At 33.8% G+C, this 17500-nt stretch overlaps 1 pseudogene; it reads right to left on the bottom strand.

Moving 5' to 3' along the window:
- Positions 1-1612: 1612 nt before the first annotated feature.
- The window catches only part of LOC113069454 (rap guanine nucleotide exchange factor 5-like), a 39348-nt pseudogene continuing 23460 nt past the window's right edge, over positions 1613-17500 (bottom strand).

A 17500-nucleotide genomic window follows, 5' to 3' on the forward strand; every position in this document is an offset into this window, starting at 1 on the left:
GAGAGAGAGAGAGAGAGACAACACCACACACGGAGAGAGACACACACACACACAGAGAGAGAGAGAGAGACACACACACACACGCACCACACACAGAGACAGAGAGAGAGACGCACACGCACACACACAGAGAGAGAGAAAGAGGTAAAGTAGGTCTGGATTGGGGTGCAAAATTTCCAAAAGTTTCCCCCAAAACAAAATCCCCGGAGAGTTTCAGAAATGTTTCATTTTTTTGCAGCCTTAGTCTGGATTCATGTTTCATCCCAAAATCAGAGAGTGAAAAAAATGACATCATATTTTAAAGAGAGATTCATTTACATTTTATTAGCATCTATATAATTCAGTTTTTAACAGACGCTAGGACACACTTCTCAATACTCAGGTCACTTTTACAAAAACTCTTCACACAGTTCTCCTAACCAACTTTCAGCTTGGCAAAGAAGTTCATTTCACATCAAAATGCCACTACAACTATGGAATTACATTTAATTCAATAATAATGAACGGAACTTGATAAAACTGAACGTAACTTTTTCAGAAACTATCAAACATATGCCATTACAAAAGAAGAAAAACACTATGAAAATGAAAAAAATGAACTCAGTCGCACAAATTTATCAGGCTCTTCAAATATACTTCATTCTTTGTTAATGTTTTTCAAAGATTCGTTTTCGCTGATCGTGGATTCTGAATTCATTGCCACAGATTTCACTTTTGCTTCGCAGTTTTTCGTTTGGAGTTTTGACACAAACTTCTCGCGGGGGCGGGGTTAACAGTGATCTACTCTGATTGGACAGTGAGCTTTTGATGGACAGGTGCTCTCTGACCGGGAAGTACAGACGCCACTCACTGAATGCATTTTGTGCCAAAGCAATGATAATTGATCCACAGTTTAGCTCACACAGACTTCTGTTGTGCTCACTGTGTGAAGAGTTTGGCAAAAGTGACCTAAGTATTGAGAAATGTGTCCTAGCGTCTGTAAAAAACTGTATTATACCAAATAATATGTACATTTACTATTTATTTAAATCTATATTTGCATAAAGGAGATTTTGTACTACTAAGCTTTACTATTATTTTAAATTACAATTTTTGTTTTACATTTGATTTGTTTGTTTTATGTACATATTTTATTAAATTGAAAATATTTTAAAAAGAGCATTTTTTGTGCTTATTAAATTTATTCATTATTATGAGACAGTTATAAATATATATATAAATATATATATATATATATATATATATATATATATATATATATATATATATTAATTGAATTAAGAAAAATCGATTTTATTTTATTTTTTGCTAAATGTTACATACTCTATACATAATAAATAATAAGCATGTTTTCCCACAAATTCTCAATGTAATAAAAAATAATAATATAATAAAACATATAAAAATTGGAATTTGCATAATATATATTATATTATATTATATTATATTATATTATATTATATTATATTATATTATATTATATTATATTATATTATATTATATTATTATATTATACAAAATTTGGGTTTGTATATTCAAATATAAAATTTAAATACATATATATTTTCAAACTTTATTGAACTTTGACTGTAGATGATAGTTCAGCGTTGGTTTCTAATAAGTCAGTATATATTTGGAGAGACCCCTGTGTGAAAACAAACACGTGTTACCGTCTTTACTCTGGACTGATCCTCTCAGAGAGACGCTGTTCTCCTTCAGACTCAGCTGCTGGAACACAGCTTTATTCTGGAACCACAGAGATCATTAGATCAGCGTTCCCCATCTATTATCATCTTAAAATAACTAATATATTTTATTTTCATCTTTAATACATCTTTGTGAGAATATTTAGTTGTCAAGTAATTTTTTTCAGTTTACGAAATGTTCATTTTTGGGTAAATTCTCTGTCACCTTCTGGTGTGGAGAATAGTCGTCCAGCGTACTGAGGGAAGAGAGAGAAAGAGAGAGAGAAAGAGAGAGCGGTTTAGAGACACCTTCACCTTCACGGCTGTAGAAATGTGTCAAATGTTGCTTTTTTATTGAAGCCATGACGAAAGCCAAATCTTGAGATTTACTGAATGATTTAAGAACTGCTCTTTTACAGCTCAGGAGACACAACTATCAATATTTTCAGATGTTTGTCGCAGACCTTTCTCCCAAAAGTTCATTAGAAGAAATAAAAACAGACTATAGAGTCGTATAATTCATTTATATGAGAGTTAAGGTTGATCTGCTCTCTATTTAATCTCATTTCTGTCCTTGAGAAATGACTGAGACATTAAATACATTTATATTAACTAGAAGTGTTGGAGTTCATATTGTGTATGTATGTGTGTGTGTGTGTGTGTGTGTGTGTCTGTGTGTGTGTGTGTCTGTGTGTGTGTGTATGTGTCTGTTTGTGTGTGTGTGTGTGTGTGTGTGTGTCTGTGTGTGTGTGTGTGTGTGGTTGTGTGTGTGTGTCTGTGTGTGTGTGTGTGTGTGGTTGTGTGTGTGTGTGTGTGTGTGTGTGTGTGTGTCTGTGTCTGTGTGTGTGTCTGTGTGTGTGTGTGTGTGTGTGTCTGTGTGTGTGTGTGTCTGTGTGTGTGTGTGTGTGTGTGTGTGTCTCTGTGTCTGTGTGTGTGTGTGTGTGTGTGTGTGTGTGTGTGTGTGTGTGTGTGTGTGCGTGTGTGTGTGTGTGGTTGTGTGTGTGTGTGTGTGTGTGTGTGTCTGTGTCTGTGTGTGTGTGTGTGTGTGTGTGTGTGTCTCTGTGTCTGTGTCTGTGTGTGTGTCTGTGTGTGTGTGTGTGTGTGTGTGTGTGTGTGCGTGTGTGTGTGTGTGTGTGGTTGTGTGTGTGTGTGTGTGTGTCTGTGTCTGTGTCTGTGTGTGTGTGTGTGTGTGTGTGTCTGTGTCTGTGTGTGTGTCTGTGTGTGTGTGTGTGTGTGTGTGTGTGTGTGCGTGTCTGTCTGTATGTGTGTGTGTGTGCGTGTGTGTGTGCGTGCGTGTGTGTGTGTGTCGTGTGCGTGTGTGTGTGCGTGTGTGTGTGTGTGTGTGTGCGTGCGTGTGTGTGTGTGTGTGTGTGTGTGCGTGTGTGTGTGCGTGTGTGTGTGTGTGTGTGTCTCACTGTCTCCGTCGCAGAAGCTTCTGAAACTCCTTCAGGTCTTTCTCCAGCGAGGGAACTCATAGACGTCTTCGAGCACGTATCGATACAGCGTCTGCAAAAGAAGAAGAAGAGAGATCTACATTAGTGTTTGATCGAGCAGTGCTTGATCAGAATCAGTAACTTCTGCCGTTGGGATGAATGTGTAACAACAAGAACCGGACTTTTACAGCAGAACTGCCTTCTAATGCAATGTATCAATTAATAAAATAATATAAAATGCGAAGGTTTGCTACAACTGTATCACATTTGTGACCCTGCGCACAAACCTTACAAGTCTTAAGTGTCAATTTTTCGGAATTGGGATTTCTGCATCATCTGAAAGCTGAATAAATCATCTCTTCATTGATGTGTGGTTTGTTTGGAGAACTATATTTTGAGGAAATTCAACTATTAGAAAATCTGGAATCTGAGGATGCAAAAAAATCTAAATATTGAGATCTTTAAAGTTGTCTAAATGAATTCTTAGCAATTTAATTTAATTTATTTTTTTTATCATTAATTAATTATTTTACCTTAAACATGTTTTAACTTAATTAAATTGAATTATTTTATTTAAAAATTAACAAAAATATTTTAGTTTAGTTATAGCTAACAATAACAACACACCACTACCAAAACACAAAATCTCCTTCGATTTGTGACTGAATCACACATAAAGCAAGTAAAGCATGCTATAAAGAATAACGGTACATTACATAAATAAAAATTGTTCCATATATATTTAGCACATGTTACTGTTGTTAATAAAAGTACATATTATATGCATCTCAGCTCAGCTCTTTACTCTCAAATGTGCATTATGAAGAAATAAACATGTAAGATTATTAGTAACTGCATTTATTAATGCAAAACAATAGTAATCAACAGTAATCACCACTAACTCAAACACTCGTCTGGACCCTGTGTGCTCATAGTTAAACAAACACAACTGTGTAATAAACCCTATTAAAATCACATTTCTTTCTCTCTATATAAAAGCAGAATTCTGAAGAAAAACACGTTTGGATGCCGACTGATGTGTGTTTTGACCTTGCAAGCAGTTTATTACCCAGCATGCACTGGGGATGTACCCTATAATAGTGTGCATTCCCTCAGTGCACGCTAGATGATATCAGTACACAAATGCATTAAGAGAACAATAATGACAGTCTTGAATAAAAATTATTATATATTATATAAATATCTAAATATAAAACAGTAATAATAAATCTACAATATGTTGATTAAATGCTGTACTGACAGTTTTGGATTCAAATATTCAAACATATACAAATATAAACATGAAATCATTTTTTATTTTTAATAAATATAGTGTAAAATATCACTGACAGTCTTACATTAAAATATAAAAAAATATATAAAATATTATATATCTATAAAAACATTAATAGAAATATAAGTAATTATTGTGCAAGTAAAATATCACTGACAGTTTATAAAAAAATAGTTTTTAAAATATTACAATAATAAATTAATAAACTAATCTAAATAAAAAAAATGAAAATGTTAAATACTGGTACAACTTTCACTGACCGTCTTGAAAAAAATATTTTAAAATATTAAAATAATATTTTTTATATTAAATATCATTTTTAAAAACAGACTTGCAATTTTTTTAAAATATTAAGTAAAACATTTTTTTTCATTTGAACACATCTTGTAATACGTGCTTATTTTACATATTTTTTAACCATCATCGCACACGTTTCTCTCCATCATATCCTCTTCTGAAAACACAGATCAGATGACCGATGTTAAAAACAGATGTTGCCACTGTTATCAAATCCCGTCAGTAACACACAGATTCCCCTGAAGCCTGATGTTTGTGTCTGACCTTCATGAAGAGCTTGACGTTCTCCTCGTCTCGCAGGAAGTCCTTGTACAGCGTGCTCCACTGAGACACCAGGTGCAGTACCTTCCTCTTCCTGTAGAGGGCCTCCTTCCCCTCCTCCTTCCCCCGACAGCGCTTCGTACAGTAGGTGAGATCCAGTTAAAGACCAACAACACACACACACACACAAACACACACACACACACGGCTTCAGCTCAGTTATCAAACACACTGAGTCTCTACATGATCTACAGTGTGTGAAAGGCTCTGGATGGCTGTGTTTGGTGTGATCTGAAGGATATTGTCCCAGCAGCGCCTGACACAGCTCACTGGTGGACATGAACACCAGATACGTCAGCAGGAAGTCGTCCAGAAGTGTCTCTGAAACAGATGAAGATATTAACACACTCTCCTGGAAGACTCATTAGTGCTGAGTGATCACACATGCCTCACTAAGAGTTTGGATCAAAACTCCTCCTGCATTTCCTGTTGAGGGAAAGTTACTTCACCAAACCTCTCAATGATATTAGATGGATCTGAACTTCAGACAAAGACCAAAACCTCTGCTTAGACTCCGAACTAATGAATATGAATATGCAAATCAGCTCCTAAATGTCACTAATAAAACATTTTCACTCCAAAGCACCAAAGAGAGTCTTCAATAGATTTTGTTTTATACAAATATGAAATATTTATTATAAATGTTATATTATATATGTAGTATAAATGCATTAATATTGTGTAAAACACTTACACAATATATATATATATATATATATATATATATATATATATATATATATATATATGTGTGTGTGTAATAAAAATAGTACATAAATATAAAATATATTGAATAAATCAATTCAACCCACTTGCAAAAGAAAAAATAATAAAAAAATATATTTTTAAATACATAAATATAAAATATTTATTTATTATACATGTTATATTATATATGTAATATATATGCATTTATATTGTGTAAAATATATATATATATATATATATATATAATTAAATTCTAAAAAAATATTTAAATACTTAAATATAAAATATTTGTTCATATTGTGTAAAACACAGTTTTACTGACAGTCCTAAATATTATATTTAAATAATTAAAATATAACAAATAGATTTACAATTCTGTTAATATTTTATATAATATGTATAGATTAATTTATCAAAAAATAATAGCTTTAAAAAAAATTATAAAAATACAAAAAATGTTTTTTTTTTTACAGTAGTACATATTGTGTAAAGATATGCAGTCGGTCTTCTAATCAAATGTTTGTGTTACCAAAACAATTAAAAAATGCATTTCCTTCAGATCATCTCTTCTTCTTTTAATACCTGTAAAGTTTAGACTTTGATCAAGTTTCTGCGTCAGACTGAGCCCATCACTCGCTGTTAAAGCCGCTCGATCTGACTCTCGTTCAAACTCCTGATGATTTCTGATGAGGTCTCTTCTGAAACACCCCTGACGCCTCTGACTCCAGCAGCACAGCGAGTCTCTGAACAATTATCACCGAACAGCGACGCATGTCTGAACAGAGTCATTCTTACCTGCTTGACATTTCACTGTACATCATCACCAGGCTGCTTAAGCGTTCACCGTTTAAAAACAATCTAATCTAATATCAGCGAGTGTCTGATGAGAAACCACCCCAAAAACACATGCGCTTGAGGTAAAACTCACACTATTGGGTTTTAACAAAGTCTTTCTCTCCTTTTGTTGGCTTGAAGCTCATTTAATGCTACACAGAGCTGCCAACACACCGGTAATTACCCAGGATGCACTGCACTGCCGGGATAATTTATGGCCTTTGGGTGTGTTATACAAAACACAAGGGTCATTGAATTACACTCATACATTAAATATACACATGCACAAACACGCATGCACACAGGAAAAAACCCATTATCTTGCTGCTTTTCTCTGGTTTGGTGAAACCTCACATTACACTCAGCATTTTCTCTGTATTTGGGGTCTTTAATTCAATGCAAACACTAAAAACTGTTAGTTAAATGCATGTGAACTTTTAAACGAGACTATACTGCACTGCAGAGGACTTACAGAGAAACTGCTGTGAATTTGCATTGCATGTTGGATTAGATAATGCATTGCATTGACTAAATAACCTCATCCGAGCATCAGAAACTAAACACACACTTGCTATCAGAATGCATACACACTCATTGAATAATGATGCTTTTGCATGCATAAAAGGTCTTTTGAAAGGTTTTGCATGCACAACTTCAGAAACATCCTCAGAAGTCACACCAGAAAGCAAAAGAAACCCGTCGGCGTTAAGAAACAAAGCATTCCTGACGTGTTTGAGGACAGAGGCGTTCTGACACGCCACGTGCTGAATTACTGATAAGAGTTCACCTGAACACTGGCCACAAAGATCATTATTTTTTACTTAATATCATTTAGTATTTTATATAGTATGTATTATTTATACTTCGTATACAATATAATAATATATAATGTATTATCTAATATTAAGTATATAATATAATTAGCTAATTATTAAAATATATATTAAAATATTTATTATAAACGTATATATGTATGTATATTATATTGTGTACTAAGTTTATATAATACATATTATATGATACACTACTATTAATATATAAAATTAAAAATATATGCATTCATATTATATTTTTACTTTTGTGTGTGTGTGTGTGTATAAATTAATTAATTATTAAAATATAAATAATATAAATTAATATATATGTTATGCAGACCGATAGATTAAACAGATAGAAAGATAGAAATATGCATTAAAATATACATTTACTGTATTGCAACTGTAATGATTATAATTATTGTAAATTCATTATCTTATGTTAACGTAAAATAGTAATAAAACAGTTCTTATATAAGATATTTAAATTATTATTATTCTGTATTATAAAAATTATGTAACTTTTTTTATTAGAAATAAAAATGTATTTCATATGTAATATAATTTAAGTATAAGTTGAAGAATAAGTTATCTAGTATAGTAAATCTTGCACTATCTATATCAAACGAATGAAGTTCTGATGAATTAAAATGCATTGTTATCTGATAATATCACAGCCGAATGTCAGATTGTCACTCACCCGCCTCTTTGCTCACCGTCGCCCCCTGCAGCTCGTCCAGACGCAGGTCACTCAGCAGGTGCTCCAGGATCTTCTGAGGCGTCCCGGACACCACCCTGTACCTGCGGGACACAGCAGAAGAGGAAGAGTCGGATGGGTACTCGCCCTCAGAGGAGGAGGAACACGTCCAACAAGAGTCGCTCCAGCGCCGTCTGTTTACAACACAACCATCCTCATCCTCATCCTCATCCTCATCCTCATCCTCGTCCTCATCGATGTAACGGAAGTGAGGGATGTCAAACGTGTTGCTGTGCTCCCAGTCTTCATCCTCCTCCGCCTGCACAAGTGTGACGGGTCTGAGTTTCAGAAGAGTCTGGCGGTCCATCGACTCCTGGACAGACTTACACCGACCTGAAAACACTCTGTGTGCAGCGAAACGCACAGATCGCACACAAACACATCTTAAGAAACATGCACACACAAGCTGTCAGCGGATCCTCCTCAAGCTGTAACGAGGAAGCAAACATCAGGAATGTGTTCGAGAGAGAGCGACCGATTGGAGGAGGGACGGTGCTTAAGGATATGTAAATGAAGGGGGTGTGGCCTCACCTCTTGTCTCCGTCCTCGTCTTTGACTCCGGCTGTTTGAGGAGATGCAGGATCTGACGGGACTCTCTGGAGGACCAGTACATCCTGACCTCTCTCTTTCAGACAGACGCGCACAGCACCTTCACCCTGCGCCTGAGAGAACGACACACAACCGATTCACAATCAGCACGAATCAGTTACACACCAAAACACAGCGGTTATCCGACTTAAATAGACGTTAAAGAAATAGTACACTCAAAAACATTTGACATGTTTGAGTGTGTTTTTGCACTTTCAGACGAGTCTGGACAACAGTGTTTGAGGAAGATGAAAGGCAGGAAAAGGATTAGGAATATCACACACACACACACACACACACACACACACACAGCATTAATGGTTCAAATGCACAAAACGATGACGGCACATCTGTGACTGATGCCAAGAGAGCATCCGCTGAAGTGACTCAATCTCTGACTGAACACCTTTAGAGGTGAGTGAGGTCATAAGCTCCGCCCACACATGAGCATCTGTCTGTCTGGGAGAAGGGGGCGGAGTCAGACGGGTGATGACTTGCTCGACTCTGAACTGAACTGCCTCCAGTCACTTCTGCAAGGGTTCAAGTTTAACACCGTTTCGAAAGAAATGAGAATACATGATGACACAAAATATGCCCCAAAATAACGACCTCGTGGAATTTAAATTGGAGTTTTGAGGCTTTTAGTACATGTCTGTTAGCTTTGAACTCATTAAAAAGATTTATGTTTTTGAAAGAGTCTTTTCTGCTCACAAAGACTGCAGTTTTTTTGTTTGTTTTTTTTATAAAAAAAATCTGTAAAATCTGTAATATTTTTAAATGTTTTTACCGTTTAGAATAACTGTTCTTTATGTGAATATCTATTAAATTTAATTTATTCCTGTGATCAAAGCTGAATTTTCAGCATCAATTAGAAATCATGCTAATCTGCTGAGTTGCTGCTCAAGAAACATTTCTGAATATCATCAGTGTAGAAAACAGTTGTGCTGCTTCATTTTATCACAGAAACCATGATCTTTGACGAAAAATAAATCATTTATTTGAAAAATAATTTTTTTGTAACATTATAAATGTCTTTACTGGCACTTTATTAATAAAAAAAATATTAAATTATTGATAAATTTAATTTATCCTTGAATATGTGCTCATTTTTTATTTATTTTTTTTTTATAATGAGAAAAAAAAATTATATGAGATCTGTGGATCTCAAAGAAATGTCTGGGTCATATTTAATCATGAAAATCAAATGAAAAACAGGAAATCATAATTTGCATAACTGTTAAAATCTAATTCAGTCACTATTTTCATGACACTGTTTTTTCTCCAACATGATAAAATTATATATACATACTGTATATATCCGTGTGTGTGTGTGTTTACTTTTAAGTATGTATATCTACTTTTATGTCAATATGTTTCTTGATGAAACTTAATTGATGGTGATTTTATTTTAAAAAGTAATAATGTGTGTCCCTGGAGCACAAAAGCGGTCTTGAGTCTCTGGGGTATATTTGTATCAATAGTCAAAAAAACATGGGTCAAAATTACAGATTTTTATTTTATGCCAAAAATCATTAAGATATTATGTAAAGATCATTAAATTTCCAACGATAAATACATCAAAACGTAATTTTTGATTATTAACATCATGCATTGCTAAGAGTTCATTCGGACACTTTAAAGATGATTTTCTCAATATTTAGTTTTTTTTGCTCCCTCAGATTCCAGATTTTCAAATAGTTGCATCTCCTCCAAATATTGTCCTATCCTAACAAACCATACGTCAATGGAAATATTATTTATTCAGCTTTCAGTTGATGTATAAATCTCAATTCAGAGAAACTGACACTTGAGACTCCAGGGTCACATTTAGCCTCCTCTTCCTGACCGCTTTCATGAGCCTAACTTCACTTGTGCTGATTTGGCGTCTGAGTTGTAAACTAAACACTTAGCTATTTAAACAGAACAAGTCCTTCAAATATGTTCCAACCAACTTCTTTTCCTCTTTAATAAATACACACACACACAAAAAATTAAAAAGCAAGCATTTCATGCAATCGACGCAATCATCCTCGGTTTGGTTCAAAACCCTGGACAAAATGTTCTGGAACAATATACAGCATCAAGCAACTAAAACTCTCCTTCATCGCCGAACGACCTCCAGTCGAGAGTCTGCTGCCTGCGAGACTGTGAGTGAGGGATGATTGGACACTCAGACGCCCTCCTGTGGAGCAAAGGATGCTGGGACGCCGCAGGAGGCACCTGTCAATCATCAGACCGCCGGGACAGGAAACAGATGAACAGACAGACACAAACATGACCTCTGACCTCCTAATGAACATCACGACCCCCTCGGAATTCTCTGTAACTTCACCGGAATTCAAAAAAAAGATGAAGATTCCAAAAACACTCCCAGTCTGACCGCAAAATTATTCAAAGCCGAAAACAAACACGGAATGTTTCCCAAACATTCCCGGAACGCTCCAAAGCAAACGTGGATATCAGATGGCTCCTCCCTGCAAATGTGTTTAGAAAAAGCAACACTAATAAAGATTTTACAGCAGTTACGCAACTCCATGGAAAAACACCTACATTAACAAACACCAGGACGAATGCTGCTGGGAAAAAAAAAGCTGGCGATGCAAACGATAACAAATAGTTGATCTGCTTTGACCATGTTGTTCCTCTAGAGCCTTTCCAAAATCAACATGCTGAGTACTGCTCTTATGTGTGCACGCATTTAAACCTCAATGCACCAAAGATGCATTTCTTCCAGTGAGAGCATTACGTAACAGAAGCGGTACATTGTGAATTATTAGAGTCTCATAGGATCTGCAGGAACACAATAATAAAGTAATAACATTAAAAAAGCCTGGGATGTTGAATCTGGTCAGGAAAGTCAATTATAATGTTTGGCGTCATTTTGTAACCACAGGCTGATAATGAGATAATGATGGTCCAGCGCTCACCCAGAACCAGCAGCTCAACCCGATTATATCATAACCTCATCAGATTACTACAGACGCATGAAACCAGAGCTTCCCACCGCACGCTTCCTGTAGGAAAACCCCATCCATGGTTCTCCGGGACGTTACCTCATCACCTGATCTCTCCTTCCTCTCAGTCTTACATTTACAGTACAGTTATGCATCTGGCAGATGCTTTTATTAAAAGCATTCAGGGTTCGCATTTTATCAGTTCATGCATACCCTGAGATTCAAAACCAAAATCTTTAAATCTTGCTTTACCAAACCAAAAAAAACAACAACTGATATTACCTTGTCTCAGTAGAAAAAAGGATTTAAAAATCTAAAAAAAAAAGAAAAACGTATATTTTAATAAAAAAAAGTTACATGCAATCTTTAGCAAATCTCACATATATTTTTAATAAAAGGCCACAATATATTTAATAAACATTTATTTATGTTTTTATCTATTTCATAAATTATTATACAATCCATTTCAGGTTTTAGTGGCTAATTATAATTTTTTTATTTAAAGCACTAACTATACTACCATGCAAAATATATTTTAAGAAATATTTTTTTTATTAAGCAAAGACGCATTAAATTGATCAAAAGTGACAGTGAAGACATTTCTAATGTTGCAAAAGATTTCTATTTCAAATAAACGCTGTTCTTCTGAACTCTCTGTTCATCAAAAAATTCTGAAAAATAAAATATATCACCGTTTCCACAAACATATTTGTGCAGAACAACTGTTTTAACCATTAATAATAATCAGAAATGTTTCTCGAGCAGTAAATCATCATATTTTCATGATTTCTGAAGATCATGTGACTCTGAAGACTGGAGGAATGATGCTGGAAATGCAGCGCAGCATCACAGAAATAAATTATATTTTAACAGATAATCACATAGAAAACAGCTGTTTTAAATTTAAATAATATTTTGCAATTTTTACTATATTTCTGATCAAATAAAATGCAGCCTTGTTGAGCAGAATTAATTATTAATTAATTATTAAGAATTAATTGCATCGTCAAATGCCTGTTTTAATAATCCTTAAGCATATTTTAGTTCCCAAGAAAGCGTCACTAGCTTGAGCAGCTGTTGTTACAGTGTGTGAGCTGCAGTTGTGGATCATCAGCGGGACAGAGGTGTGTGTTTAAGTCTCCACCTGTCCTGTGGTCAGGGGTTGATGTTCGTTCTCACGCTGGGTGGAGAAGCAGGCCAGAGACCTCGCTGACGTCCAGCGCTCACGAAGAGAGGACAGGAAAGGAGAGAGGAAGCACTCACTGTTCCCTTCCTGTGTTCCTGCACTGAGAGCGATAGTGTGTGTGTGTGTGTGTGTGTGTGTGTGTGTGTGCTGTTTCCTTAATCATGCCAGAAAGTTGCACAGAAAACTCCCATGAACCCGTAAAAACCAAAGGACGCGATCTTTCCTCTAAACAATGCAACAGGAGCGAAACACACCAAACAAACTCCACCTAAAGTCACGGCTCCAGCCCTGCTCCTGAAGGAAATCCCTTTATATAATGATTTGAGTACAAGGGCTGCGTGGAGATCTTTTTAAGGAAAAGATGAATGAACGAAGCTCTTCTTCAGTCTCTGCGTCTGCAGGCCTAAAACCACACATTCATGAAAAGAAACAATGCAACACTTCTGTCCAAATCAAACATGAGCTGTATTATGTCACGGTTCCTGAGGGATCTGGAGAACTTTATCTCTTTCAGAAGGAATGGAGAACATTACGCTACAGAAAGCTGTTGGTATTCTTTCTTTCAGGATGATAGTTTTACTCTTGACTTCACTTGTCAATCAAAATAAATGGCATTATTTTGCTACAGACAAGTGAAGACTGGAAGTGCCACTCACAGTAGATATAAAATGGTATTAATATATATATAATATGTATATATATATATATATATATATGCTTTTCTTAACTTAAACTAAAGCAACAACTATTAAAAAACTTTTTTGTTAACAGAAATTAAATAAGATTTGGTTTTGTAGGTTTGATATTAAGCAAAAATTAAAAATGTTGCCTTGGGAACTGACTGGAATAAAATAAGATTAAGATGAAATGTAAAAATGACTAAAACTTAAATTATATAATAAAAAAAAACTTAAATAGAAAAGCTATTTCAAAATATGCATACTTAAATAATATATAAACCATACTAAATTAACATTGATATTAATACACTTATACAAAATTAAATCTAAATAGAAAATGTATAATAATTATAAAAATATTTAAAGCACATAACAAAATTAACAAAATTGTAAATAATATTCAAATTAAAGGCTATTCAAAATATGAATAAATAGTACTATAATATTATATAAACAATGCTAAATTAACACTGATATTTATACAAAAAATGTAAGTTAAAAAGAAAATAATGAAAATAACAAAAAGCACATAAAACTTGCACGAAAATTAAAATGAAAACTGAAAATGTAAAAATAACAGCTAATTCAAAATGTGAATTAATACTATAATAGTATATAAATAGTAAATTAATACTGATATCTACCGTATACAAAAATGTTACAAATAAACAGAAATGCAGAAAAAAACTAATACAAATTACAAACATGCATGACAAATTTACTAAATAGAAAACTGAAAAATAAAAATAACGCTTATTAAAATATCAATACATAATATAATAGTATATAAATAACATTGACATTTTAATATTGCATTCCTTAAAGTGATGCATGTCTGAGAGAAAACAGAGAAAATTAGATTAAAAGAGGCGGAACCTGAGTTTTAAGGGGCGGGGCTTGATTTTACCATTCTGGAGTTGATTGGATCGTGAAAAGTGGGCGTTTACCGAAAGATCTGCAGCCGGTCACAACAACGCCTTTACGTTAAGAACATTCTTAGTTGCAATTTATAGTTCGAATATTAAATGTTTCGATAAAAATCAAGTGTTTTCTAAACCCAGGGCGGTCCAAACTCACTTCACACACGAGGCTCAGTCACACAGATTAAGAGAGGTTTTATTCATGAGAAATGATTAATCGGAGGAAACAAGGACTCCCTGACAGACACACAGAGAGATGACAAGTCCAGCCACGCTGATGCATGAGCGAGGCTCAGGTTACACTGTGATTAACAGAAGACTCTCAGATCTGTGATCATCATCTCACACACGACACACTCCTCAACATAAAACTTCACCAGTGCCTCCTTCTTATCAGTTCTGTGCTTTACAGTGTGTTGGAGATATAAAGCTTTTGCTGTTTCAGGTTCTTCAGAGGTTCCTAGATACTGATAACACAACTGCATGCTCACAGATAAAGTAAATCACTTATTTCATGTATAATTTGCATAATTACTAGACTTAAGTAGTGAAAAACAAATAGCATTTTAAGTTAGACAGTCCAAAAAAAGACAAGAAAATATTTGCTATTTTCAAAATTGATTTGCATGAATGCATTATTGTAAATAATAATAATATAATTTTTTCATTAGTATTATTATTATGCCTGTACACTTTTATTATTTTTACACATTATAAATATTGAAAATATATTGCAATTATTTATTTAGCAAAACAAATTAGCATGAATGCAGTGGTGTGAATAAGAATACATTTGAAAGATATTATTATTATTATTTAAAATGTATTGCAAATATAAATACAAAATAAAATTGCATGAATACAGTGATTAAAAACAATTAATAATAAAAACAACAACAATAATAACTATACCATATTATTCTTACTGCAAATAATTATTTAACAAGATAAATTTGCATGAATACAATGGGGAAAATACTACTATTAATAGTATTTTTTATAGTATTATTTGCCTGTGACATCAGCTTGTCAAACTCTTTCTGCTTCTTTATTTTTAAGAGTGCCTCGCCATTAGTAAACAGGACTTGAGAAGTGTTTTACATGCATCTCAAATACACCTCACCTGACCTCCTAACGTGACCCCTGACCTGCTGTTTCCATGCCAACAGGGTCAGGTGCGAGCGAGGGCTGTCCTACCTGAGCGGAGCGGTCCGGGAGCCGGTAGTTCTGGTTCTGGAGGAAGCGACAGCCATCTTTGGCCAGACGCTGGACCACCTCCAGCCGGGAGAAGTCCTCCGGAGCCCGGAGAGCACAGACGCCCGCCTGCTGCAGAACCGGAGGAAGAGAAAACAGATACTTCAGTCCACAATCCCACGACATCACGAGCGCTCGCTTTACTGTGTGAGAGACATCCTCTCGCTCACTCATCTGTGAGAGTTTCCACTGAAAGAAACTCTAAACGCATGGGAGAGAGAGAGAGGGAGGGGCCTGTCCGTGTGGCTCCGCCCCCACAAGGAGGCGGGGACAGATGAATGACAGCATCCACACCTTAGAGAGACTTTGACTGCTTTTAGGACTTTTAATCATATTTCGTAGTTACATTTATTTTTACTTGTATTTACGTCACATTATTTATTTACTAAAAGTAACAGGTTGTAAAAAAATCTAATAAAAAATAAATGTAAATTAAAAACACCAGTATTATTGTCAATAAGTAAAACTATATAAAAAAATTTTAAACAAAAATTAAATAAAAACTCAAATCAAAAAGTTTATTTAAAATTAAAAGCTAATTCAAAATATTAATAAAACTATAATAGTACATAAATAATACTGGCCACCACACAATTCTTCACAAAAAATACATAAAATAAAGTAAAATAAAATAAAAATACTTTAGAAATGTAGCTTTTTGTGACTAACTAAAATAATCAAGTTTAAAGTTGAAATACAAGAATTGCTAAAACTGAAATAAATTTTTTTAATTTAAATATATAGATAAACATTAACAAAAACTAAAAATAATAACAATTACCAAAGCACTTAAAATAAATTTGAAAAAAAAAAAATACAAAAATAAAGGTTTATTCAATTTATTAATAATTAATAAACTATACTATTATATAAATAGTAATCCTAAAGCAAGCTTAAAAAAATATACAAATGTACAATTATAGTGTTTAATATTGTAATATTGTTTTTCCCGTACTTGAAGTATTTTGCACCTTGTCAATATTGTAAATATGCAAACATTTTCCTATAAAGCTTTGTCCCTATTTTGTTTAAATATGTTTGTAATAATATTAATATTATAAGATGAAAAACGTACACTTAGAAACTTATAAATCAGAAATGTTGCTTTGGCAACTAACTGAAATAAATACGTATTATATAAATATTATATAAATATATATATATATATATATATATATATATATATATATATATATATATATATATATATATATATATATATATATAAATATTATATAAAATATTTTTTATAAAACATACATACTACATTTACCAAAAAATAAACTAAAAAAAATATATATATAGAATGACAAAAGCACATTACAAAATTACTAATTAAAATAAAATATAAAAATAAAAGCTAATTTTAAAATCTGAATAAATACTATAATGGAGAATCCTATGATTACACTGGCACTAGTGAAATAGTGAACACACACGTGCACACACACACACACACACACACACTAACACACACACACACACACACACACACACACACACACACAGATAAACTTATCATCAGAGTCCAGTGCCCGCCCTGTTTATTTACTCAGCGCTGTGTTTGGATTGGCTGAAACCACGGCAGGTTTCCTGTGAGCTACAACCCTCCCAGACTGGCACAGACACACAGCGCTGAGAAAACACAGCCTACAGCCATTCAGAAGAACAGAGATGGAGAAACACAAGCCGGCGCTCATGAATATGTCATGATAAACTCTGTGCTCCTTCAGCGGTAACACTGACGCTGAAATATTCATCATGAAGATCACAT

This window comes from Carassius auratus, unplaced genomic scaffold, assembly GCF_003368295.1.
Source record: "Carassius auratus strain Wakin unplaced genomic scaffold, ASM336829v1 scaf_tig00001597, whole genome shotgun sequence".
NCBI lineage: Eukaryota > Metazoa > Chordata > Actinopteri > Cypriniformes > Cyprinidae > Carassius > Carassius auratus.